Source organism: Armigeres subalbatus, unplaced genomic scaffold (assembly GCF_024139115.2).
Source record: "Armigeres subalbatus isolate Guangzhou_Male unplaced genomic scaffold, GZ_Asu_2 Contig459, whole genome shotgun sequence".
NCBI classification, from domain to species: Eukaryota; Metazoa; Arthropoda; class Insecta; order Diptera; family Culicidae; genus Armigeres; species Armigeres subalbatus.
Genome location: NW_026943215.1, coordinates 23,960 through 30,311, shown reverse-complemented (window position 1 = coordinate 30,311; position 6,352 = coordinate 23,960).

Here is a 6,352-nt window from a genome sequence, read left to right as displayed (position 1 = left end):
AAGTTTCATCGCGGATTTGCATCTCACACATGGGATTTTCACCGCACTTTTCCGCGATTGGGTTTACACTTCAGGAAAATATTTTTCGTGTAGACTTCTGCTCCTGTCACGGGAACGCAAATCCCGCTCCCATTTAATATGGGAGACTAAATCCCGTGACACGTTTTCTGAACTGTAAACAGCCTTAAGGTCGAAGTGGCATGTGCGGTATATAAGAGTCTTCCATTCGGCTCGGTCCATGGCTACACGTCGCCAACCACGCAGTTCTACGGAGGGTCACAAGTCATCTTCCACCTGATCGATCCACTCGCCCGCCGCTGCACCTCGCCTTATTGTGCCGTTGGATCGTTGTAAACCATTTTCACCGGGTTTTGTCCGACATTCTGGCTACGTGCCCGGCTCACCGCAGTCGTCCGATTTTCGGGGTGAACGATGGATGGTTCTCCAACAGCTGATGCAACTCGTGGTTCATTCCTCCTCCACGTACCGTCGCCATATGCACCCCACCTAGATGGTACGCAGCATTTTCCTTTCGAAAACTCCCAGTGCGTTGGTCCTCCACGAGCATCGTCCAGGTCTCGTAGATGACTACCGGTCCAATGAGCGTTTGTAGATTGTCAGTTTGGTACGGCGGCGAACCTATTTGATCGGAGCGAGTCCAAAGTAGGTACAATTTCCAGCTACTATGCGTCTCCGAATTTCCTCCGTGGTATCACACAACATCTTCTACCACCTCGATTTCGTCACCACCGATGCAAACTCGAGGTGGTGGCTCACTTTCTTGAACCTCTTCATTTCATGTACTTCTTGCCGACGTGTTGATGACGTCCGATCTGCTTAGCTTCCTCTTCAGTCTGATAGGCTTCCTCCATCTTCAAAGTTACGTTCCATAATAGTATGTCGTAGGCGAAGCCAAATATCTGGACGGACTTATTGGAAATTGTACCGTCTCTTCACGGTCTCGATCTTCCTGTTGGCGCTTTTCCTCCGAAAAATCGAGTTTTGTCTGTTCGCGCCCAATTGTATCGTGCCTCGTTCGCCCTCGTGCGGTGTTGCAGCAATCTCGCCCATGCTTCATTCTTCTCTTCAACAACTGCTCACATCGCCGTCATACCAGTCGTTTCTCTGATCCCATCGTGCCTAGCGTGCGTTGCGGTGCTTCCAATGACGGATCGAATATCTCTCCAGCCATCTTCAAGAGATGCTGCGCCTAGCTGCTTTTCTGTTGGGAGTGCCACTTGCAGCTGCTGCGCGTAATCTTGCTGTCTATCGTCTTGTAGCCGCCCAATGTTCAGCGGGGACGACTCGACGCGTGTTGTACACCGTCGAGAGTTTTGAGCGCAGATACTGCAACGAAGTAGGGTCGGATCTAATATTCGCTCTGTGGTAGGCGTGTTCGTGATGTGGAGAAGAATTCACCGTCGATTAGAACGTGGTCGATTTGGTTTTCCGTTACTTGATTAGGTGATTCCATGTGGCCTTGTGGATATTCTTGCGGGGAAGAAAGTGCTTCGGACTACCATATTCACGGGAGGCTGCAAAGTGGCATCGTTTGTCGTTGTCGTTCGATACGGGGTAGACTATCCGGTCCGATGACCGGTCTATACATCTCCTCTTCCTACCTGAGCGTTCATGTCACCGATGACGATTTTGACGTCCCGCAGGGCATCCATCGGCGTCTGCTCCAGCTGTGCATAGAACGCTTCTTCTCGTCATCGGGTCTCCTTCGTGTGGGCTGTGCACTGTGATGATGCTATAAGTCAAGAATCGGCTTTTATCCTCAGCATGCACATCCTTGCGCAGGGACGGGAACGGTGACATTTTTTTTATTATTCATTCTGCCATGCAGTCACAGAAAACAAAACCACGGCAGCCGCGTAGCAGCCCTGCCAAGCAGACAACAGTCAGCACTTGCTTTTACTGTTTTCTCTCCCCACAATTGTTTTGTACAATATCACAACGAACCGTTTTTGGTGTCGATTTTCATTTCATTACCCTTGCTTATTTTGAGATTAGAACTATAATCAGTACCTGTTAGCTCTCTTTCCAGGCTGTGCGCCACAGGTAATTGAACTCGATTCTGTTCTGTTTGCGCTGCGCACGAGCCGAAACAAGAAAGCTCATGCATTGCCATGCGAATGCGACGGACGAGACTATCACACGAGCAAACAAACAGTTTGTCTCATCGGCAAAAAATAGTCACAATGTCGCGTACATTTTTTGGAAAACTGTTTCAGTTGTTTGGTGCATGAAATTTGATCGGATAAAATGTAAATATTCCATAATCACAGTGTTTTACCGTACATTTCCATCTGTCCTTGCGTTGATTGATCGCATCCAATCACGCGTTAGCGCATCTTTCCCAGCACTATGAAGGGGATCCCAGCTCGTTGTCGCAAAGCTTTGGTAGAAGTAGCTCTGATGCCCGCTTTTCCACTTTCTGTCCTGTCCAGCAGATTTCCTGCAGCGCTACGATGTCGGATTTGCGGGGATGTAATTCATCTAGACCATCCTGTCGCAACTCTGCGAAGCCTAACGACTTGCAGTTCCATGTTCCAAGCTTCCAATCATGATCCTTTATTCGTTACCTAGGTCGTCTTGATTGTATCGAGTCGTATATTTTCATGTCGTTCATAATGGTTGTTTAAAGGCGGCTTATTGGGTGCGCAAACCCCTGTCTCGTCGGAGAACCGTCTTGTCAGGCCCACCTAACACTAGGATCTGGGCTTGTGCGCTTGAGGCACACGGTCGCTTTGCGGAGCCTACTTGCGGATACATGCAGCTTTTTAGAGGTTTAACAGGGCCACTCGTCAAACCCATCACATCCTAGGCAGGCGCCACAACTCACAGATGGCTTGGGGACGGGTCGTCAAGCCCTTGGACATAGTCCATGCTGCCCTGCTGTAGATGTATGAGGTTCCTCAATTCCTTAGACATAGTACCTGCTGCTCGGTGCCAATATTTTTTTTTCAACTGTATTTTTTTGCAGTGCAGCGCTCTAGATTGATTTATGTTTTGAATCTTCAAACTCACCAACCTTGCATTTTGTAATCTAAAAATGGCTATATGGGCTTGTATGGGCACCATGAGTTGATTTAAATTTTGTACCAAGCCCAGTTGACTTGGTAGATTAATGAGCTTGAACCTCAAAATGATTTGGTGAACTCAGAACATCCTATTTGGACATATCCAAACGGTAATTCATACGCATGATTTCTCAGGGGTTGTATGGACACTATGCGTTACTTTTGGTTTTGTTCCGAGCCGAGTTGAATTGGTAGATCAATAGGTCTGAATTCCAGAGTGATTTGGAAAACCTGGAATTCTGATTTGGCGCTTAATTGATCTGGTAGACCATGGTTCTGAATATTTCAGTGATTTGGAGAACTAGAAACAGAAATATCAAAATCGTAAATCATATGCATGGATTCTTAGGGTCTGTATGAGGATCATGGTTTATTTCTTTGTTTCAAACCAAAATTGTTTGGAAAACCAAGAACATTTTTTTAAATATTGATTGCTTTTCGATATCCGTCATCTCTAAATAGTATTTGGAACATTGAGAAAAAAACACTTAGGGAGCATCCATAAATTACGTAACGCTTAGAGGGGAGGGTTGCCCGACGTGTAATAATAAAACAAAACAAAAATAAATGATTCATACAAAAAGTGACATAGGGGAGAGGCTTAAATGGCCAATTTTTTGCGTTATGTAATTAATGGATCTTCCCTAATGAAATCGTGCTTGTGTGGCGTTTTTTCCAATTTTTGTCCATATAAAGTGGCGAGCTGACGTTCCGACGCACAGTGGTTCCCCACAGGTCATAAATCTAAAACATAACTTTAACGAAATTCAAAGTTATCCCAAACTGCTACTTTATGGTATACTATATAAGATGCAATCTGTTTTTATAGAATTTGAGCCAATATGCTCTGTATATAGGCTGAATTTAGGATAATCCAGTTAAATAAACTATACGTGAAAATGTTGGCATATCTCTTGAAACTTATGTTTTACCTTTGAATTCCCTCTGAAATATCCTCTGAGTAAATATTTACACTCTAATCTGTCATCTCAGCTGGGATTGTCCGCAACAGCAAATGATCAACGAAAAACTCTACTGTGTTTGATGAAGGATTCACAATTTTTCTGAATTTCATTATTATCATCCACCAATAACCATCCACCTTCAGATCCTTCCAGAAACATTCCCTGAGTAAATATTTACGCTATTATCTATCATCTGAACGCTATTTTAGCTGTGACCATCTGCGACCAAGCTAATGGCAAACAAATAACTTTTCTATGTTTCATCGACGGAAAACAATTTCTTCTAAATTTTGTTATCTTCATCCTCCAATAAAGTATGTTTCCCTTCAAATCCCTCCAGAAACATCCTCTAAGTAAATATTTACACTCTAATCTGTCATCTAAAGGTTTTTCAGCTGCGACCGTTTGCGACCAAGCAAATGGTAAACAAATAGCTTTACTATGTTTCTTTGACGGAACATACTTTCACTTATTTTACAATGTTATGAAAACTCATGTGAATATGCTCTATGTGGAAGATATTGATTAGGAAAATGTATCGGAGGTAACCACTTTCCTTCGATGGGACTCGAACTCATGACCCAACAGTACGCTAGACTGGTGCTTTAACAACTAGCTACGAAGGACCTCCGTCGGCCTTCGCAACCTAGCGGCTATGAACGAGCCGAGATTCCCAAATTGGACGCATAGTCAAATCACTCGCAATCCATTTCAAGCCAATACTTCCACATGTGTATTGTACATCCACATTAGAGGAGCGTGAGTATTTAGAATGTCTGGCGGCTACACATTCTTGAGCTTGACGACCGACTGGCAAATAGCTTACACAACCTCACTTGGTCAGTACGTTGCTGATGAAGAATTACATAACGTACATATTCACATATGAGTTTTCATAACATTGTAAATTAACGTCCAAGTCGGTGGTTTAATCCGAAATAGGCAATTACCTTTGATTGTACTCATTGTTAACTTCTTAATACACTAAGAAAGTATGTTTCTCTCAAATCCCCTCAGAAACATCCTCTGAGTAAATATTTACATCCTATCTTTCATCTAAAGGCTATTTCAGCTGCAAACGTCCACGAGAAAGCTAGGGTAAACAAATAACAAAATTATGTTTGTTTGAAGGATATTTCTTGCTCAATTTAATCGTGTACCGCTTCAATTTTATTAATCCTTTAAGGTATTCATATTTGGTGCTGCCTAGATGGCATTTCAGTTAGCACAGTCTGAGAAAGAGCTTGGAAATAAATAAACGATGGTAAAAAATTACCTGAATTGATGAACACGAGTATTATGTTTTCTTTATCAACTTTATGAGACTGAAAAGAATGTTTCTCCCTGATTTCCATTCTCAGACATCTCTTAGAAGATATTTAAATTTTAGCTGCCATTCAAGAGCTGATTATTAAATAGTATATCATGATTATAGATAATTTATGTGAAAATATATTATATTTAACTTTAAATTGGTATATTAAACCTTTTGCCTTTCTCTATACTAAGTATACGTAAAGGCTAATGTTTGTTCCAAAACGAACTGTTATAGGATGCCCGGAGACCCATAGTAATAGATACCAGATGATATATTTGTGCATGTGTGTGTGTATGTATGTCGCAAAAAAATCACTTTTTAGGACTTATACTTCTAGACCAACATTTGAAGGTAACAGTTGAATATTTATTCCTTCTTGTTCTTCGTCACATTTATATATATATGGATAAAGTTAAGAAAAGGGCGTATAGCTTATGATTCCTTATGATTCTTCGTCCACATATAAAGCTTCATATGTAGATGAAGAATCAGAAGGAATAAATTTGGACTGTTACGCCCTTTCAAATGTTGGTCTAGAAAAAACCAGAAGGAATAAATTTGGCTGTTATGCCATTTCAAATGTTGATCTAGACTTGACTGATTTGTTCGGCATAAGTTGCAAGTTATGGCAAAATACTTTTTTCAAATGCACCAGAAAGGCATTAACACCGCTAGATGGATTAATCAGTTGTTTACTACTTTTCTAAATAACAAGCATTTTCCCACCACGCATCTTAGCATCAAGAATGTAAATGAACTTTTTTTTGGATTTTGCATATAATACAAATCGGCTCCGTAAAGTATGATAATGACTGAGCCTACCAAATAATAAAAAAAGATCGTTGAACCCAAAATTACTAAAAGTACAAATTTTGCCGTAATCCTAATTTATATATATGACTGCCCTTCTAGGGGAATGGAACCATCAGACGATTACAGAATGTAGTTGTTGGCAGGGTTGTAAATATTCGGCAGCACTGGTT